At 30.4% G+C, this 18477-nt stretch overlaps 2 protein-coding genes and 1 long non-coding RNA gene across 6 annotated transcripts in view; 1 reads left to right on the top strand and 2 right to left on the bottom strand.

The window, feature by feature from the left end:
* The window catches only part of LOC139483987 (protein MON2 homolog), a 287784-nt gene that overhangs the window by 168729 nt on the left and 100578 nt on the right, over window positions 1-18477 (bottom strand). The window lies entirely within an intron of this gene.
* The window catches only part of LOC139484035 (uncharacterized), a 107965-nt gene that overhangs the window by 69205 nt on the left and 20283 nt on the right, over window positions 1-18477 (bottom strand). Inside the window, exons 4-5 of the long non-coding RNA XR_011655106.1 lie at window positions 17204-17291; window positions 5782-5854 (exon numbers count right to left, since the gene is read on the bottom strand). This is a non-coding gene — a long non-coding RNA (uncharacterized lncRNA). The remainder of the gene's footprint in view (window positions 1-5781; window positions 5855-17203; window positions 17292-18477) is intronic.
* LOC139484008 (G-protein coupled receptor dmsr-1-like) overlaps window positions 1-18477 on the top strand; it is a 92172-nt gene that overhangs the window by 59845 nt on the left and 13850 nt on the right. The window contains exons 1-2 of one of the 2 annotated variants that reach the window (XM_071267737.1): window positions 2080-2543; window positions 8664-8743. The gene's annotated coding sequence lies outside the window, so the exon portion shown is untranslated. Of the gene's footprint in view, window positions 1-2079; window positions 2544-8663; window positions 8744-18477 lie in introns of those variants that run through there. The other variant, XM_071267732.1, reaches the window with a different exon arrangement.

Genomic DNA, 18477 nt, shown 5'->3' with positions numbered 1-18477 from the left:
TTGGTTATGTATTCTAATGTCTATGAAAATGCTGACAATTAATACTAATCTATTGTTTCTCAGCAAGCATTAAATATTGTTCACCAAGATGCAAAATTACCCTTCATACTGTAATAGTTAAACAGCTTCAATCTCTAATACATCTGACAGAATAGGTGATGAAAAGATCAGAAAGATCAAATGTAAAGCAAATTTACTGACCACATGAACAGACATCCTGGAACATTACAGGTGATATTGACATTTTTCCATTAAGCTAAGCCAAAATATTAACATCAAAGTCTTAAAACAATATTAATCTGGTAAAATTTGAAAGAAATGTATTGAAAATTTCTCGGTTCTTAATTGAATTAGTTTAATGCACTGCAGATAAAACATATAAAAGTCTATTTTAATTTTTTGGTTTGACTGATTTATGGTTTGCTGAAGTCAACATCTTTGATGCAACTGAATTAAGGTTGTTAAGTTTTATGGCAATAGCATGCCAATTAATTAATATAAAAATGTGATTGTAATTATCCATTACAATCAATCAGTTTACAGAGTTTGTGAGAGGAAATAATTGATCTTGGGTTCTGAATAAATTCTTGATGAAAAAACATATGGCATTGTAAAAGTAGACAACAACTTAAGCTAAACCATTACAAATCAATAAGAATCGATTGATTGATTGTAGTTTGTGTAACATGCAGTGGTGAAAATGTATGCAGCATCTTCAAGATGGAGAAACCTTCAAAGTAAAAACAACCTATCCTTGACAAAATATCATTGCAAGAAGTAAATAAGCAAACAGTCTAAAACCATGGCTAAGCACAGGGACAGGACCAGTGTTGCCTAAAAGTAATTGAATGATATGCATGTGTTTATTTTTATTTTTTTGTTTTTAGATGAACATATTTATCAAAATTTACCCTGTCTTGAATTTACTGAGGAAAACATGATCAAATGGTTCATGTACATTTTTCCCTTCATTGAAAACCTGCTTAAAAGGCCACCAATTTTAGATCCCTTTGTAGTACATTTCATATAAATTGAACCTGTATTAAAAGACCACATGTCTTAAGAAACCACTTTTTGCTCTCCCTTCAGTGGTCTCTTAAAACAGGTGTGACTGTATTTGTATACGTTTTAGCAGATCAGAGAAAGTGGGTTAATTGGGACCCCTCCATTTTCTTCCGTTTTAAATCATGTAAAAATAGTTGAAAATTACACACAACCCTTTTTCTAGTTGAACCTCACTAAATCTTCTCTTTTATACTTCTTCTTTCATATACCTAAATGTACCAAATAGTTAAGTGTAGTGAAATCATTGACCTGGTTCCTGGGAAAGTTTATATTGACTAATTAACATAAACAAAGATAAATTATTTAGTTGTTGTACAACAAACAGTGCCAAAATATGAACTCTCTAAAGTATTGTGTTTATTGGTATCATTAGCACATAATTTTCCTTATAAACAAACAAATCACTATAATCAAATAAAATCTGGACAACCAATTAAGTACTGTAAATTCAGAAATTATTGTGTGCATTTATTATTGCGATTTTGTCATTTTATAAATAAATGCGATTTTAATTTTTACGATTTTGAGAAAAATCCTGTTGCATTTATATAAAATAATTCAAAATGCGAGTTTAAACTATTGCGTTTACAACTCTGTTGCATTTTTCAGAATAATAAAAACCTTGCAATAATTTCTGAATTTACAGTACATGTACCTCAAAGAGATTTTGCAAGGACAATTATTCTCTGTGATAAATTTGGTACCTCAATTGAAAAACCATGGCACTGTTAGTTTAAAGAGATGTGGAGAGTTTTTAGCCTAAGTTTGATGTTGGATATGATATATAATAATAGAATAACATGCAATAGCACCTTACACTAGCATTCACCACTTTATATCCTGCTAAACTGATAAGTCCCTTTTACTTTTATCTTGAAATCAGCCAGGCAAATTATTATTTATCAGTTACATAAAATAACACAACTTTCAAATCCTTAATAATTAAATTCATTTTCAAGTCAATAGTCTTAACAATAATACTTTGTCAAACTTATTTACAACCTTTTCCGCACTTTGCAAGAAAAAATGATACTTTAATAGAAGTTGGATATTAAGTAAAACTGAATGTGCATTCAAGTATCCATATCTAGAAATAATTGCTGTTGAAAAAAATCAGATAAAAACCAGGAATGGAAGTTGAAATGAGTATAATATTATAGCTTTGGAAGGTAAACATCAATATCATAAGCCAGTATCAAAGGCCATTTACAATACTGAAGGAAGCCATAGATATCGTTAGGAAATCGCCCTGTCGTTCTAATGACTGCTCAGCCAATAAGACAGATCTATAGAAAACATTTGGAGGAAAATACCACTTTTCTTGTGTGTGTACATAATCAAAGGGTTTCAGACTATGAATGCAATAGTATCAGACAGGTGGAAGAAACAACTGTAATATCTGTATATTAATATAGTATATAATAATTATCTACACTTATTGGAATTTAACACTTGGTCTAAATTACTACAATATTAAGGTAAGAAAATGGAAGAACAATTAATATTAATAATTTAAATTGTTGAGACTTACACATTCTATTAATTTAAATTGTTGAGACTTAAACATTTTATTTAATTAAATTTTAAATTATCATTGTTGAAACTTGAACATTCTATTTCATTAACTTGTTTGCTTACCAAATTTCTTGACAGACATTTGTTTATCAGAAAGACTGAGAAACTTTGACTTTTATGATTTTGTTTTAATCATTATTGTAGACAATTGTTTTTTTTTTTGTTTTTTTTTTAAATAATATCATTCTTTGTTCAGATGTAAAGAAAAAAGAAAAGTGAATAACCTCACTCTTCCACTTTCCTAAAAAAAAAAAACAACAACAAAAAAACATTTTTTTTCAACTAAAATTTGAAACTGTTGCTTTCGTTACAGTAGATAAACATATATAACCCATTACATTTTAAAATCTTAAAATTCATATGCAGCTTTTGTTTTGTTAATAGTTTCTGTAGTGTCACTCTTCAAAACTACAATTAAAAACAAATGATAATTTCCTGTTGCTAATGTGTTGTTTACAGCAAAATGATCTTCTAGCAGTTTCTGCTGTTTTATAGGAACTGCATCCATTAAAAAAAAATCTCTTATATTACTGTAATAAAACTGAACTATTAAAATTGAGATCTCGAACATGAATACCTGCATTTTTTTGGGGATATATATTTCTAACAGACTGTTCAACTTTTACATTTCTTTCTAGTATCTGTTAATGCAGATTTCCATAAATAGATGACAAAACTTATGGTCAATGTATATCGAAGTATAAGCCGTAAATTAATAGGACATCTATAATTTGCTAATCCTATAAGTCTGCAACATATTACAGCCTATGGTAATAATGTTAATATCAAATAATCTATTTTTGTCATAGCTGCCTGGGACATATATGACATAGTTAATAGATTTTCACTTTTATTATGAGATATTGAGAAAAAGCCGTCATGCAATTTAATGTATAGGTTACTAAACAGTATGAGTTTTTTTTATTATAGGGTTTGAATTAAAATCTTTGTTTAAAACAAGGAGTATGAATTTTGTTCATTGTTGAGGGAAGTATGGTGACCTATCAGCGCTTTCATCCATGTCATTTGGTCTCACATTATTGTCAATTATGATACATCTCCTTATTTTTATGATACAGAAATTAAAACTAAAGAGAACATGGATTTAAGTCAAAGTGCATTATACAAAGTTAAACTGTTCTTGGAGAGATATTTTATATGTTTCTTGTTTAATATATACTTAATAGAAAAATGTCAATAATTTTTTTCTACTATTGTTTCTGAAGCTAAATCTACTTTTAAAGTATTCCTGAATCATAATAGGTTCAAGTGATGAAATTGTCACTGGGAAAATACTCTTTGCAGCAACAGGTTGCATACATATATTTGTATGGTATGGTATTAAGTTTTTATGCATATATTTAACTTTAGTAAAGAAAAAAAGAAAAGTACTGGGGTAATTACAAAATAAGTACTTGTAAACAGTATTAGTTCAATATTAGATTATAATATGATGCACTTCTTTCGCTTTAGAAACAATTTCTATGTTCTTATTCCCAACAAACATTGGGTATACCTGTTTGACCTTGCAATTTAATTTATATCTAAATGGATATTTCTTCAGGAGTTGCTCACCATAAATTCAATAAATGTTTTAAACAGTAAGTTTATAAGTAAATTCATTCTAAGCATTGTGAAACTATTGATATCTTTTTGCCTCATCAAATCAAAACTGTGCTTTTTTTTTATAGACCCATTTCTCCTAAAAAGGTCTAAATTTCAATATCAGAATTAAAGTAATTCTTTCATGTCATGGTCTATGCTCATTTTGTCATGGGTAGGTATTTATCAATATTTCTATATCTCGTTAACACTGTGTTTAAAGATATTGACAAATAAAATTCCTACCCATGCCATGTTAACATGAGCATAGAGCATGATATGAAAGAAATGTTTCTTAATTAGCTCATGTCATTTTCATGAAGCAGTCAGTGTAGCTTGATTTAAATGAGATCCATTTGAAATATTCATTTCATTATACTATGTCCGAATATCTACACTTGCTGAACATATTTAAACCAACTACTGAGGACTTTAAAAACTAAGCGTTCAAAAGAGTTCCAATCTATGTATAAATTTTCAGGAGTTAATTTTCACTTTCAAACTAGCACATTTACAGTGAGCATTGATTCTGAATTTGAATATTGATATTTTTACCATTCCCTTTTATAAAATCACTTCAACTTGAACCATACAAGTCTAACCCAAGAAATGTAAATATATATATATGAAAACCTTCGATCTGACTTAAGTAATCAATACATATTGAGTAATTAATTTTTGCTCATGTTTCAAAGAAGAATTTCTCACTTTTCAGTCCCTTATGTGGCACAGATGTCAAATAAACCTTCCCATTGGCAAATTTTCACAACAATTATATGTATCAAAAAGTAGTAATTAAAGAAAAACTGTTAATCATATTCTGTTATTACATGGACCAGCGTACACTAAATATAGATTTCAATCTCAAGGGGGGCCTTTTTCATTAACAAGGACCAAGTCAAACATATGAATCAATATGAGAGAAAATTAGTAACTTTTAATATTATCTGTGTGCACAAACAAACCTAAAATCAACAAGACATCTTACAAAAAGATCATTATACTGATGAATTGATTCTCTTTCTGACATTTCAATGCTAATTGTTGATGTTTTGACATTTTCGTGAAGCAAATCGGTATAAAAATTAAACTTTTCCTATCATGATACATTTCCAATTACTTGGATTTTTTTTTATTCAAATGGTTATTTATTTTTAAAGAATGAATAAGTATATATTTCAAAGCTTTAAAAAAAAAGAAGTAAAAAACAAACAAGATGTTTGTGGAAACAACTGCAAATTATAACACCTATAAAAAACACAGTATCATACAAAAATATTTACTTTACATTTTCTCCTGGTATTCTTATATTTACATTTAATTATGAAAATTTGACCTTTTGATAGATAAATGTCTTTTATGAATGGTGTTTAGTTATACAGCTGTCTATATACTACCAATGACAATGTAATATACTGGAATAGTAAATGTGACTGCTCAGCCTATTAAAAAAGGCCAATGAACCTTTTTCCGGACTAATTGAGATATCGCTTTTTCAGGAATTTTCTTTAGACATCCATAAAACTAAAAAACTCTTACCTTGCAAGTTCATTCCCTAACTTCATCATTAGGCATGGAAAAGTCAATGCTTATGAGGGTACAATACTTGGATCTAAAAAATAGAGAATCAGAGATGAATTAAAGCATACACAAGTTTCATTGAAAAATGATCGTTGTGTTAGAGGGAGTTTAGTATACAAAATGTTTACCCCAATTCTACATGGTAATGTCCTTGTGTTGCTATAAAAAAATCTCCCAAAAGCATCTATAAATATTTGGGTTAATAAAACATATAACTGAAAGATGCATACTACCATTAGATACTGCTTTATGTGTGATTTCTTTTTTCGAAATCCAGTAAAACTGGTATAGCAGAGTTAAAACCTGTGTAGGAATAGACCAAACAAAAACCAACATATGAATGGACATATAAAATCACAACACACTACCACTGGCAGTGGAATCCTGTGTCTGCACAGCCTGTTATATGGTGCAATGCCTTACTGATTTCGTCATATTTGCAATATCACACAAATACAATTGTTTTTATAATTGTTTAAGTCTTCCAAAGGGACAAAAAATATCAAAATTGTTCAATCCTAAATTTATAATTGCAATCCAATGATTAACTGTATTTAGCTGGTTTCATGAGTTTACAAAATGAAAAGTAAAGTCAAAAGTTGAAGGTATACCAATATACTGGACTGTACCGTAAATATGCAAGATTTTATAAGTAATGCTCAATAACCCTGAACACGCAACAAGGTGCCCTTCGTAAATTTTACGGATAGCATCACGAGTTGGTTGACCGTTATGGAATAACTTTTTCACAGATGATATCGGATATGTTCCTTACGTCATAACTACAATCCCCTTCCCTTTCATGAATGTGACCTACAGAATTGTTATAACATGAGCAGGTGCCACATGTTGAGCTGGATCTACTTACCCTTACGGAGCACCTGAGATCACCCCAAGTTTTTGGTGGGGTTCGTGTAGCTTATTCTTTAGTTTTACATGTTGTGTCATGTGTACTATTGTTTGTCTGTTTGTCTTTTTCATTTTTTACCATGGCATCTTCAGTTTATTTTCGATTTAAATAAGAGTATGACTGTCCCTCTAGTATCTTTCGTCCCTCTTTAATGTTAATATTTTAGTAAACAGGTTCAGATTTTAGGTTAAACCATACATTTTTAAAATAAAATGTGCATAACAAATTGAGTTATATCATCTGAATGCTGTTTGAAAATAATTCAGGTACAATTTCTATGCAACTTGTGATCAATTTGACAGTGGTCACTCATGTGATTTCCCCATGGAACAAGTAGACAAAAACATAATTAATTCTGTGCAAAGGCTAAGCCATGCGAGTAGTACTGATTCATGTTGGTTTTTAAACTAATATCGAAATTCTGTGCTACATGGTGAGAGAATAATAAACTCTAAAACCAGCCATTGTACATGCCTATAAACAACATAGATCACTTTATTATGGTTAAACAATCTTATTTTTTCTGTAAACAATATCCCTATGGGTTAATCTTCTGCCATGTGAACACAAAAAATAACGTTTAGGGTGGGATTTTTCTGCATAATGCAGGCAGAATATTTCTTTCTTCATTCTGGTATGGAGTTAACTTTCATTTAGGTTTTTGTTTTCCTTGAAGGAAAGGGAGAGTTAATGTTACAACTCTTAAATTAACAAAATTAAAAACAGGCAGAACATATTCACAGATAAAAACAAACTTGAGTTATTCAAATGTGCATCAAAATCAGCAAAATTAAAAGAATCATATAACATTTTATTTTGATATTCCACATTGGGTTTCATTCTTCAGACCTTAATGTATAACTTAACAAAAGCAGACATGCATTTGATAGTCAAAGGTATCTCACTCACTTTGGTCAAGTGTAACCTTTGAATACCAATCTGGATAAAAACAACAGCAACTGACAAATAGTATTAAGCGTGACAAAAGGTCATGTTCAGTTGATATTTTTAGCAATAATGCATAAATTTTTGTAATTCAGGATGTTGGAATTGAAGCCATAATTACAGTATTCAATATAACTTACCAATAATGACCAAGAAAGGCGATCATTAACTGGCCAATAAAGGCAATTTAAGTCAATATTTATCAAAAACTAAGACACGCAAGACCTTGAAACACTTATCAACTCAAAGAGGTGGTAGTGGGATGTATAATTATCTTAGATTAACTCTCATAGCATCACTTTACATTCAAAGACTTCACTAGCACAGTTTCAAAGCTTTGTATGTATTTCTGCTAAGCAATGTCATTTCCATGAATAATTAAGGGCCTCATTGGATGAGTGGTCTGGCAACCAGCTTCCTCTACCTATAAAAACTGGGCGTCAAGAAATAGCCCTAAAGCAGTGCTTAAAAGTGGCTTTAAAACACAGAATCAATTTGTATAATTGTTGATTAGAGAGATTTATTTCATCCTGTAACTAACTCCGTTCTCAGATATATAAACAAAATTGATCAGATATCAATTTTCAGTAACTGGCATAAAAAAAATAACTTCCTTCATTTCTAACAGGTTCAAAATGTTAAAAAAATCTAGCGATATGTTCAAACACAACACATTTTTTTTTTTTACATCTGGACCAAAACAGATTGTTAGAAAATAAAGGCAGTTGCAAAAACTGTGATGACGTCCTATTTTACACACAACAAAATATGGGCCATTAACAATTTAACTGTGTGAACAAAATACAGGATTGGTGAATTAATGTCAACAAGAACAAAACCACAAACACAGAAAGTATATTCAATGTTCAACCAACGTGCTTCCTATCTTATTTTCTACACAGAAAGAAACACTTTTCAGTTGCATTCACAATATCTTCACAATCAACATATCGGTAGATCAATTTGACTTATCTTTATTTTTTAGATATACAGATTAAAGCCTTATGTATAAAAGAAGCCTAGAAATCTTCCAATGTTATAAGTTGCAACTTCTGTCCAAAAAAGGTAAATATTACTATTTTTGTTTTCTACAAGTTATTCCAATGATCAGCATTACTGATTCACGGGTTTGCAGAGGATTGGTATCAATTATGGGTAGATATGAAAGTGTTATGGCTTAAAAGGTGAAATACATATTTGGTGGTGTAATCCAATTTTGTCATAGATACATTTTTTTTTTTTTAAAGTACTCTGGTCCTTAATCAGTTGCAACGTTTAATAACTAAATACATGTATACAGTAAAAGGAAATACAAAGTATCTAGTTCTACTATTTGCATCCAAACACTAAAAGGTCAAAGGAAACATAATGACTTGTACAAAAATCCTATTTTTGAAACAGGTTTTATGCTTTTGGATACGTTAAATGACATTTGGGAAATGTTCAGTGTTGAAATGAAACATGTAAAATTCTTTAAATTCAGAGCCCGATATTTCAGGTAATGCAATTGAAAATGTGTAGAGTCTGATATTATGTATGTTTCTATTTTTGAAAACTTTTGAAACAATTAAGCATCAAGCGATTTTTTTCTTTCTGAATTATTTTTTTGTCGTTAATGATGGTTCTAGTATCATTTTCAATTTGGTAATTGTGGTATAAATAATAGGTGCATAGAACAAACAAACAGTTATGTTTGTCCAATTGTTAGTGGAAGTTTTAACAGAAAATATAGTTTTTAAAAGGTCAGAAACAAATCTGAATTCACTATTTTTGTTGTCTGCAAAATGGTCCACCTGAGTATGTTAAAAGGATACAACCTATTTTTCTGATTGTTTAAAAAGTGATAACAGACAAAAGTTAACAATGTTCTATCTCAACAGGTGACAAATGGCCTTGTAAAACTCAGGTTTTTTTTATAATAATTCATTTAAAATAACTTTTAAGTAATTTTCTGCACCTTTCCACAAAAAAAACCCAGTAAGTCAAATATTAGTAAACTTTTCATCATCTGTTCAGCAAACTCCTAAACATTTTTATGATCTATAGTAAACAAGGAGCAAGTGTGATTACCAAACCTCACGATTTTAATATTGGTTTTAACTGATTCTCATTAAGATATTTATAATCTGATATCTACCAACTACTGTGTTTATCAGCTGCTATTTTCTACATATTTCATTTTCAATTTTATTTTGCCAAAGATTATATAATTCTGTGAAATCATTTCTGTTGAAAGACAAAGATCAAGTGAAGATGACACAAACCCAATCATCTTTGGCATCGATTATTACCAATAGCTTTGTCAATATCTGATAATTAATTGTTATTCCTTGTTGTAACCATTGATTACTTTGAAAATTTAAAGAAAATATACAAGTTGTGCATAGCAATTGTGTTTTTAAAGACAATTTGTCACAGTACAAATATTTTAATTAAGTAAAAGTTAATTCATTAATTTTCGAAACAGCCACTTATTCAAGAAAACAATATTTTTTTTTAAAGCTATCCACAATTTTCCTATTTGTGATAATGGTTTATATACTACAGTATTAAAATCATGACTGTAATGTTAACTGGCAGAAAAACTAAGTCCAATTTATAAGTAAAATACAGATAAAAAGGATATTTCTTTTCAAAAATTCACTGAATTCTGAGGTTCTGAACACTACCTTTTGATCATAAACAAGCTTCTGTCCACGTTTGGTAGAAATCCAGGATAGTTCAAGCAAGTTATTTTAAAATTTTTAAAACTTTAACCACAGAGTGAATATATGTGAACACCACCGACGCTGCCACCGACTATAACAGACTTGGATCACTATGTCTCGCCTTTGGAACAAAAGTCTCAGACTCGACAAAATTGAACCATAGTAAGCAAGATAGTGGGCATCTATACTATCAATAACAGCCTTTTCAAATTCAAATTTGGAGTAAAAGTTTTCATGCTTTAAAGCTGTAAATATATATACATAAGCATTCCATTAATTATTATAATAACTTCCCAAAGATTGGATTTCTGATAGCTGATTTTTTTCAAATTGATCAATTTTATTGTACCAATTACTTTATCTTCCTCCTAGTTATAAGCCTTTATTTCCCTTCAGAATTATCATTAATAGTTTTTTCAAAAGAGTAATCATACATTAAGGTGTTACTAAATCAATTATGAAACAATGGCCGACACTGACTGATCATATTTTATTTTGGCGTTATATTAATCAAAATAACAATTAAATGCAACGTGAAATAAATAAAATATATTATAAAGAAGTCAATAATTTCAACATTTATTAATTAATTCTAATATAATAGATAGGATCTTTTTCTTGCACTATATGTGTTATTCTTATATAAGCTTTGGGTGTATTTGGAGATAATCTTATTCAGGTCTATTAAAAATCAAACACTGTGCTGATCAGGTTTAAACTTGGCATAAAATAATTTCCTTCTAATAAAAAAGGACAAATTATGTCATATATTATACATCAGTTTCAGTTTATTTACTACTTTCCTTAATGGAGGGGAGCTTAAAAAACATATGTTCCTAGGACAGCATGTACTTGATATGTTTTCTTAATTTCATGTGGTTCTATATCAATGTGATTTCAACTCCAGTGGACAGTTGTCTCATTGGTAATCATATCATATCTTCCTATTTTAATATAACTACAAATATACCAATCTCAAGTTGATTATAATGAATGATTTACAAGGGTTGTCCTGAGGTCAAGCTGCCTAAATAATGTCATCCAGTGATAGGTTCTTACTGTGACTTAATAACAAAAGCAATGTACCGCAAAGTGCACAAATTCAAAAGTTGTCTTTATACACCAATATTTCATCTACTAATCAAGTGTATTTAAGGGAAATAAATCTTATAAAATCTAAAACACTGGAGTCGGTCTCACAAAAAAAAACTAACACTTAGATTTATCTTAAGTATACTGAATTAATTGTTCATGACTTATGGTTAGTTTTTTTCTGAAACTGACTTCTGTTCTCTAAAATACTTGGGAATTTGCATACTAAAGCAGGAGTAGAATTTAACTAGTTTAGATTTTTAGAATTCCAATACCGTTTCCATAGGTTTCAGACTTCCTGCTATAAACATGTAATCCTATTGACTCAGAAACATTCTAAAAGTACATCTAAGAGAGGATTATCATCATATCAAAATGAGGCAAAAGAGGGGTATTTCATTTGAAAAAAAAGCCCTGAATCTTCATCCTACAGTCCCCAAGTGCCCTTGAATTTATGCCACCTTTGAATACAGGGTTATAAGTATTAAAAAAACTTGTTATTATACAATATACACATAACAATATAAAACAATGTTTTACATCCTATTTTTCAAATGTGAAAATTTGTTATCTAAATATAATAACTTCAAAAAATTAATCTTCAATCAATTACCAGTAATTGAGATTCAGGATTTAATAAGAGCACTTTAGAGTTAATGGGAATTTAGGAAAACCGATGAAAATATGAATTTAATTAATTAGATTTCAGTACAAATTTTAATAGAAATGCACTACAAATTGTTTTAAAAATTTGTGATTATTTACTAAGCTGATCAATTGTTGACTGCATAATGTCCAGTGGCAAATATTTCATGCATATTCAGAATGAGAATAAATCAGAATATTCAAATCGCTACAATCTAAAAGATGTTGGACAATTTTGACAACCAAGAATAAAAAGAAGGTGTTAGTGGGTAAGACAGTCCACCCTATAACCACATGATTTAGTGCAGATTTGGTTTCTAGAACATATAGAGTTGGGGACTGTTGTCATAAAAGTGCAATGTACAAACAAGATCCTAAAGCAGGCGGACAAGACAGTTAATTTCCTATATTTGTGACTTCCTGTTGTTTGCTAAAAGTCTTTCGATTAATTGTTTATTAGTTATTTGAAATATTATCCATCATTCTCCAAATGTCTTTCCGTTATAAATGTGGCATTGGGTTGCTGTTCGAAGACAAATACCTCACATCTCATTTTATTCATATTACAGTCTACTACATTTCCTTCAGAAATAGATGAACAAGACAACAATAGAACATAAATATGACTGGAACCAACGATTGTCCCTAATGGTACAATAATAAGTGATGAACTCCTGGCATGGGACAAAACACACTTTTGAATGGCACTGAAAACTAAATGTTCAATGAGATAAGATAGGACTGCCATTTTCAATATTCTTGGAAGTTTAACAAACAATATGTTTTTTTTTGCTTCAAAAGTATGGACTAAAATGATAAGGTGTTTTGCTTCAAAAGTATGGACTAAAATGATAAGGTACTTAAAAATGAATACCCAAGAAAATAAATGAATCCAAGGTATATTCTCTTGAAATAAATACTAGTGGACATTATATTTGAATGTAACTTTAGATTTTAACATTAACATCGGTATTGATAGATATATTATTTCTGCTTTGATTACAGATTATCAATTAAATCCCATCAACTGTCAAAAAAAAGAAAAATAATTCTCGTGTATACTCTATGATATATTGACATTTCTGTCAAGAGCGTGCAGATATCACAAGCCAATTTTAATGAAAATCAATTTAACCAATCAAAGTTTATAGCTACATCTCAAGTATCCTGTAAACAAGTCCATATTTGGTACATATCACCTTTGTATAAGTTATATTTCCATGTTTGTTTTCTTTTATTAAATACAATCAATGTGTACTTCCGCAAAAGAAAACAAGGGCGACATGGAGTTGCAGTGATCTTGCAAATCAAAATAACCCCAATATCATCTTTATCATCTGTGACTATAAATGAAATCAATTTCTCAGTAAGAATATATTAAGGTTCAAATCCTAAGCTTTCTGAGTAGTCCACACCACAGGTCATTTTTGGTACTTTACCATTACCTCCGAAAAACAAAAAAAGACATTGAAAGAATGAAATTTTACATTTTGCTCCTGCTTGATATTTTTTTCAGAAAATAGTAATATAGGGTTATTGCATTAATATTGGTGGATATTGCCCGAGCAGTATATCATATTGCACGAGTTTACGAGTGCAATATGATATACTGCGAGGGCAAAAAGGTGGATATTGCCCGAGCAGTATATCATATTGCACGAGTTTACGAGTGCAATATGATATACTGCGAGGGCAATATCCACCAATATTAATGCAATAACCCTTTTATTATATAGTAATAAATATTTTACACACAAAATTTCTGTTATATTCAGTCAAAATACAAGTTTTTAGAGACAAGTATATATTATTGCACTAATGCTAATAAATGTTATTTGCACTAGTGCAATAATATTTTCGATATTTTTTGAGGGTGAGTGATATTTTTTTCTTTGTAAAATATTTCATTCATGGTTAACCTTTAAATAAATAAAAAATGAAAAAAAAATAATTTGAAGTTGTATTTTTTTTAAAACTTTTACTACGAGTAAAATTGATCATTGTGATGAGACTCATGACAGTCATGTTTTCCCTGTTGACGGATGACAGACAGACATGGACACCAATAAATTGAATAAAAATTAACTTAGTGACAGATTACACTCAATACAGATGGACAAGTGGTGACAATATGGAGAACAGACAGACAGACAAGTGACCACAATAAATTGAACCAGATTTTTTCTGACCGAAATGACATTTGTTATATTTTGCAGCTTTCCGATATTAAGAAGGAGGTAGCGTGCAAGTTTATCTCCTGTGTTGTCAGCTTAGGATTTATATTTTTTGTGTTAGATTTAGTGAGTTTGTAATGCCTTTGTGCCATTGTCCCATATCTATTCTTTTTCATATTGGTAGCATTCCTTTAAAATAATGACAGAGTGTGCAAATATAATTTGTAGCAGTCCAATATCATGAAAGGACCAACTATATATCATGTATATTGTGTACAGTTCCAATAACTCAAGTCAACACTATTGCCAAGGGCGATATTAATATGGTATTTTTTAAAGGCGATATCAATGAAAGACAAAGGACACCAAGTGACGATAATAAATTGAATGATTTTTGTTGTTGTTTAAAGGTCTGATCCTGATAGTTTGACAAAAATGTACTTTTAAAATGTAATTTATTATTGCATTGATGTCTTTTTTGTATTTTTTAAGAAAATAAATCAGTTTTCAACAATTTAACATGTTTAATAAGTAATATTAATTCAACAATAAAAAAGTGTCCATAAAATTTCAAAGGTTTTGAAAAGTCTATGGTCTAGAATTCTTGCGATTCGTCTGAAGATTCCAACGGAAGAATTCTCTTGTATGTTTTCCTTGGTGGTTCATAACAGTAATTTTGCCTAGATTGTCTCTGACCTTCTCCATTTGACTGTTCCATGTTAAAGTTAATATTAAAAGTACAGTTATTCAAAACAGTGCCTTTACTGAACATGTTAGATAATGCCTCTGACGCACCTTTAGAAGATTGTTCATGAATATTATTAGGCGCAGCAGTATAAGAACATACAGACTGTGAAGATGTGGCCATCGGAGGGCTCATTTGGTGTGAAACAGTAGGACGGTGAATTTTCTGTAAAGCCATATTGTTAAATGTATTGTCACTTTCATTTGCGGTCACTGATTGTCCAATTGACGATTTAACACCAGTTAATACATCTGAATATTCCCTTTGCTCATTATCGGAGAGATCATCATCGTAAGCTTCAATCGAACTTGTACTTTTGTGACCAGATATATGTTTGATTTTGTCTCTAGGTACACCTGCCTTGCGAAGGGTTTTTATTGTTGTTTTACGCACACTGTGGTTTGTTTTACGGTCCATCCCAGCTTCTTTTGCGGCCATTGGCATCAAGTTTGCCAGTGTATTTTCTCCCATAGGCCTTGCGTAATACCATATCATGGATTCAACTCTTTCCATTGGAATACATGTCAAATAAAACGGTGACTCTGGTTCCATTACATTATCAGGACGTCTAATAAGATATGCTTTAAAAAGCCGTATTGGACAGCGATCAGTTTTATTTTCATACAGTCTCGGTTTTACTTTACGATTCTCTTTCCCCTTGGTTCCATCACGAGTTTTCGTAAGTCTCTCTGAAAATTCTAAATACTGTCGATTATCCACAGGGTCCTTTTTCATTAGAATATCTCCCAATTGTAATTGCCTATGTTCATTTCTACCACGCAGTCTGAAACATTTTGTAAAATAGTACCAGAGAGAAAATATTAGTATTCTAGGTGTACCATCACCGAGCTGCCCCTGTTCCCACAACAAATCTTCTTCATCCTTACTTACTGCCTTTGAAGCATTCGGCTTATGTCCTTTTCCTAGTTTTTTCAACTGGACCTTTTTTGCAGACAGTGCTCTTGTTGACAAATTAAATTCCTTGTCACGTAATGAATGTGAGTACTCTTTTTCCTTTAAATACCTCTCAATACTGGCACGAATACCGTCAAACGTTCCCGGTTCATATTCCTGTCCATTTTCTTTCTTTAAAGTTATATAAAATTCAGACAAGAAAGCATCAAATTCATTGTGAGGGATGTCCTCCATTGACCTCAACTCCCCCTTTCCAACCAGCCATTTGTATAACAATTTCAAATCTCGCTTCGTGCAGTTAACTGTTGCTTTTTTCTTTTGATCGTCAATGAAGCTCATCACCATTTGCTTATCAATAATAGACTCTGTCAAATTATCTGTTTGACCGGCGTCCGCCATCTTGCTTTTCCAAACGACAACAAAGATGCAATAATATGCATGCCGATTTCGGAACGCCTCAGCTTTTTTCCGGAAATGCGTGCAAATACAGAGATTTATTGCACGGTCGTTTTCTCGGGTGTTTTTATTTAAATAAACAAACAAATATTTATTGCTATATAATAATACTTATTATGTTCTACACCTGATAAAACCTTGATTTTTTGGCAGGCCAAATATTTTTTTCATTCAGTTGACCACATATACAGTTACAACTGCATATAATTTGACCTTTATGAAAAAAATCCTTTTGCACTTTCTATCATGTATCTGAGATATATGACTGGTTTTTTGTAAGTTTATTTTTATGTGTGACATCTGATAACTAATGATGTAACAATTTCCAAGATTAACAAGTATCAGCTTACAAAAAACAAATTTGACTTTTATCATATTAGACGTATCAGTGTCTTTACAGTATAAATTACATCTTATTTCCGTAATGAAGTCTAACAAAGCTATTTATGTTTACATTATGGGGGTGAGAGAAATCAAATTTGAGTTCGAGTGGCCTTAATGAAGAATCCAATGATTCAGGCTTTGTCACTTAGATAACTATTATGATGCCAAGTAAGAACAGACTAACCGAAGATATTTATCACTACTGGCATTACACCCCACATAGAGTCAAATTCATTTACTTTGTTGACTCAATTGGAATTTGTCAACTGTCACTTCCATGAGGACATTAAGACACATAATAGAATTGGCACTAAACTTTGATTCCTTTCTGATATATCATTAAATTTGTTTCTTCCCAATCTCAATGATTCACAGAATATACATTTGCAAAAAAAATATGTTTTACCAATTAAAAGCAGGCTTACTTCCCCTTTCTCAGTCACCATTGACAGAACTCTTCACAAAAAGCCAGCAGACATTTAACAAATTTCATGCTGCAAAATATAAAAAAGAAAACATGCATACAAATTTGATATTCAAATAAGTGTTTGTTACTTATTTCTTTGACTTTCTTACTTAAAAAAATTCGAGTAAAAAATTATAAGAAATTTTCAATTTTTCAAGTCCTTTAGTTGCGATTTGTAATCCGATTATTTTACAATCTCCAACTCCAATCAGGCATGCTGAAGATTGTATTAAAACCAAAAGTAAAGCCATAAGAAAGATAAGTCATGCTGCTGGTTTTTAGGGCAACTACCTAATTATCATTCTAGCACAAATATTCTGATACTGTTTTGTGGTGTGAATGTGTTGCCATCAGTAAATAGTGTAGTGTTGATACAAAAATTGTGTGAATAATAAAAGTTTTTTAACTTCAGAATATTTTTTTTTCAAACCTGACCAATGCAAATGTAGATTACTTAAACTTTATACAATAGAAGGACATTGTATCCTTTGTTTAATAAGTTAGAACAATTGTATATCAATTTCTGTTAAAAATGGCTGATTGTCAGTGTGAAGTAGTCATTATCACAAGGTTATTCAGGACATACATTTTTCAAAAACACAAGTCTTGATTGAATGAAACATGACAACATTCAAAATAAATCACAGAAACCGGAAAAGAAGTAAAGCTTTATCAAGAGAAGTTTATTACATCATGACTTGAGTTATTACTCTTCAATGATAAATTGTTCAATAATGGATAAAATAGATTGTCAATTGATTACACCACAATAAATACTGACCGGTCAAAATACATCACTTATGGACTGAAGTGGACACATATGTTCTGTCAGTGCTCTATGGGTACAATTCCTGAGTGTTATTTATCAGTACAAGACTGATCAAGTCTTATCCTGACAATCAAATAAAATTATTGACTTCAATCAGCTAATTTTTTCATGTCAATGAAAGTTGTATGAGAGGCCTAGTATTTACTTTTCCTTGTTTGTGTAACTTCCTAACCTAATCAAGTCTTTATATATGTCTGCACTCTGACTCAATACTCTGTCAAATGAGGAAACATCTTAGTGTAAGCTTTGTGTAAGAATCAATAGAAAGCAATTTTTACTTTTGTTTGGTATCTATTTAATCACGACATTTATAGTCTTTTAACCCCTGGTTTTTGGAAGAGTTTATGAATCTCTATGTTGTGTTTTGTATACTGTTATTTTTAGT

This window comes from Mytilus edulis, chromosome 1 (genome assembly GCF_963676685.1).
Source record: "Mytilus edulis chromosome 1, xbMytEdul2.2, whole genome shotgun sequence".
In the NCBI taxonomy this organism is placed as follows: Eukaryota; Metazoa; Mollusca; class Bivalvia; order Mytilida; family Mytilidae; genus Mytilus; species Mytilus edulis.
This window is presented reverse-complemented; position numbering and strand designations above follow the sequence as displayed.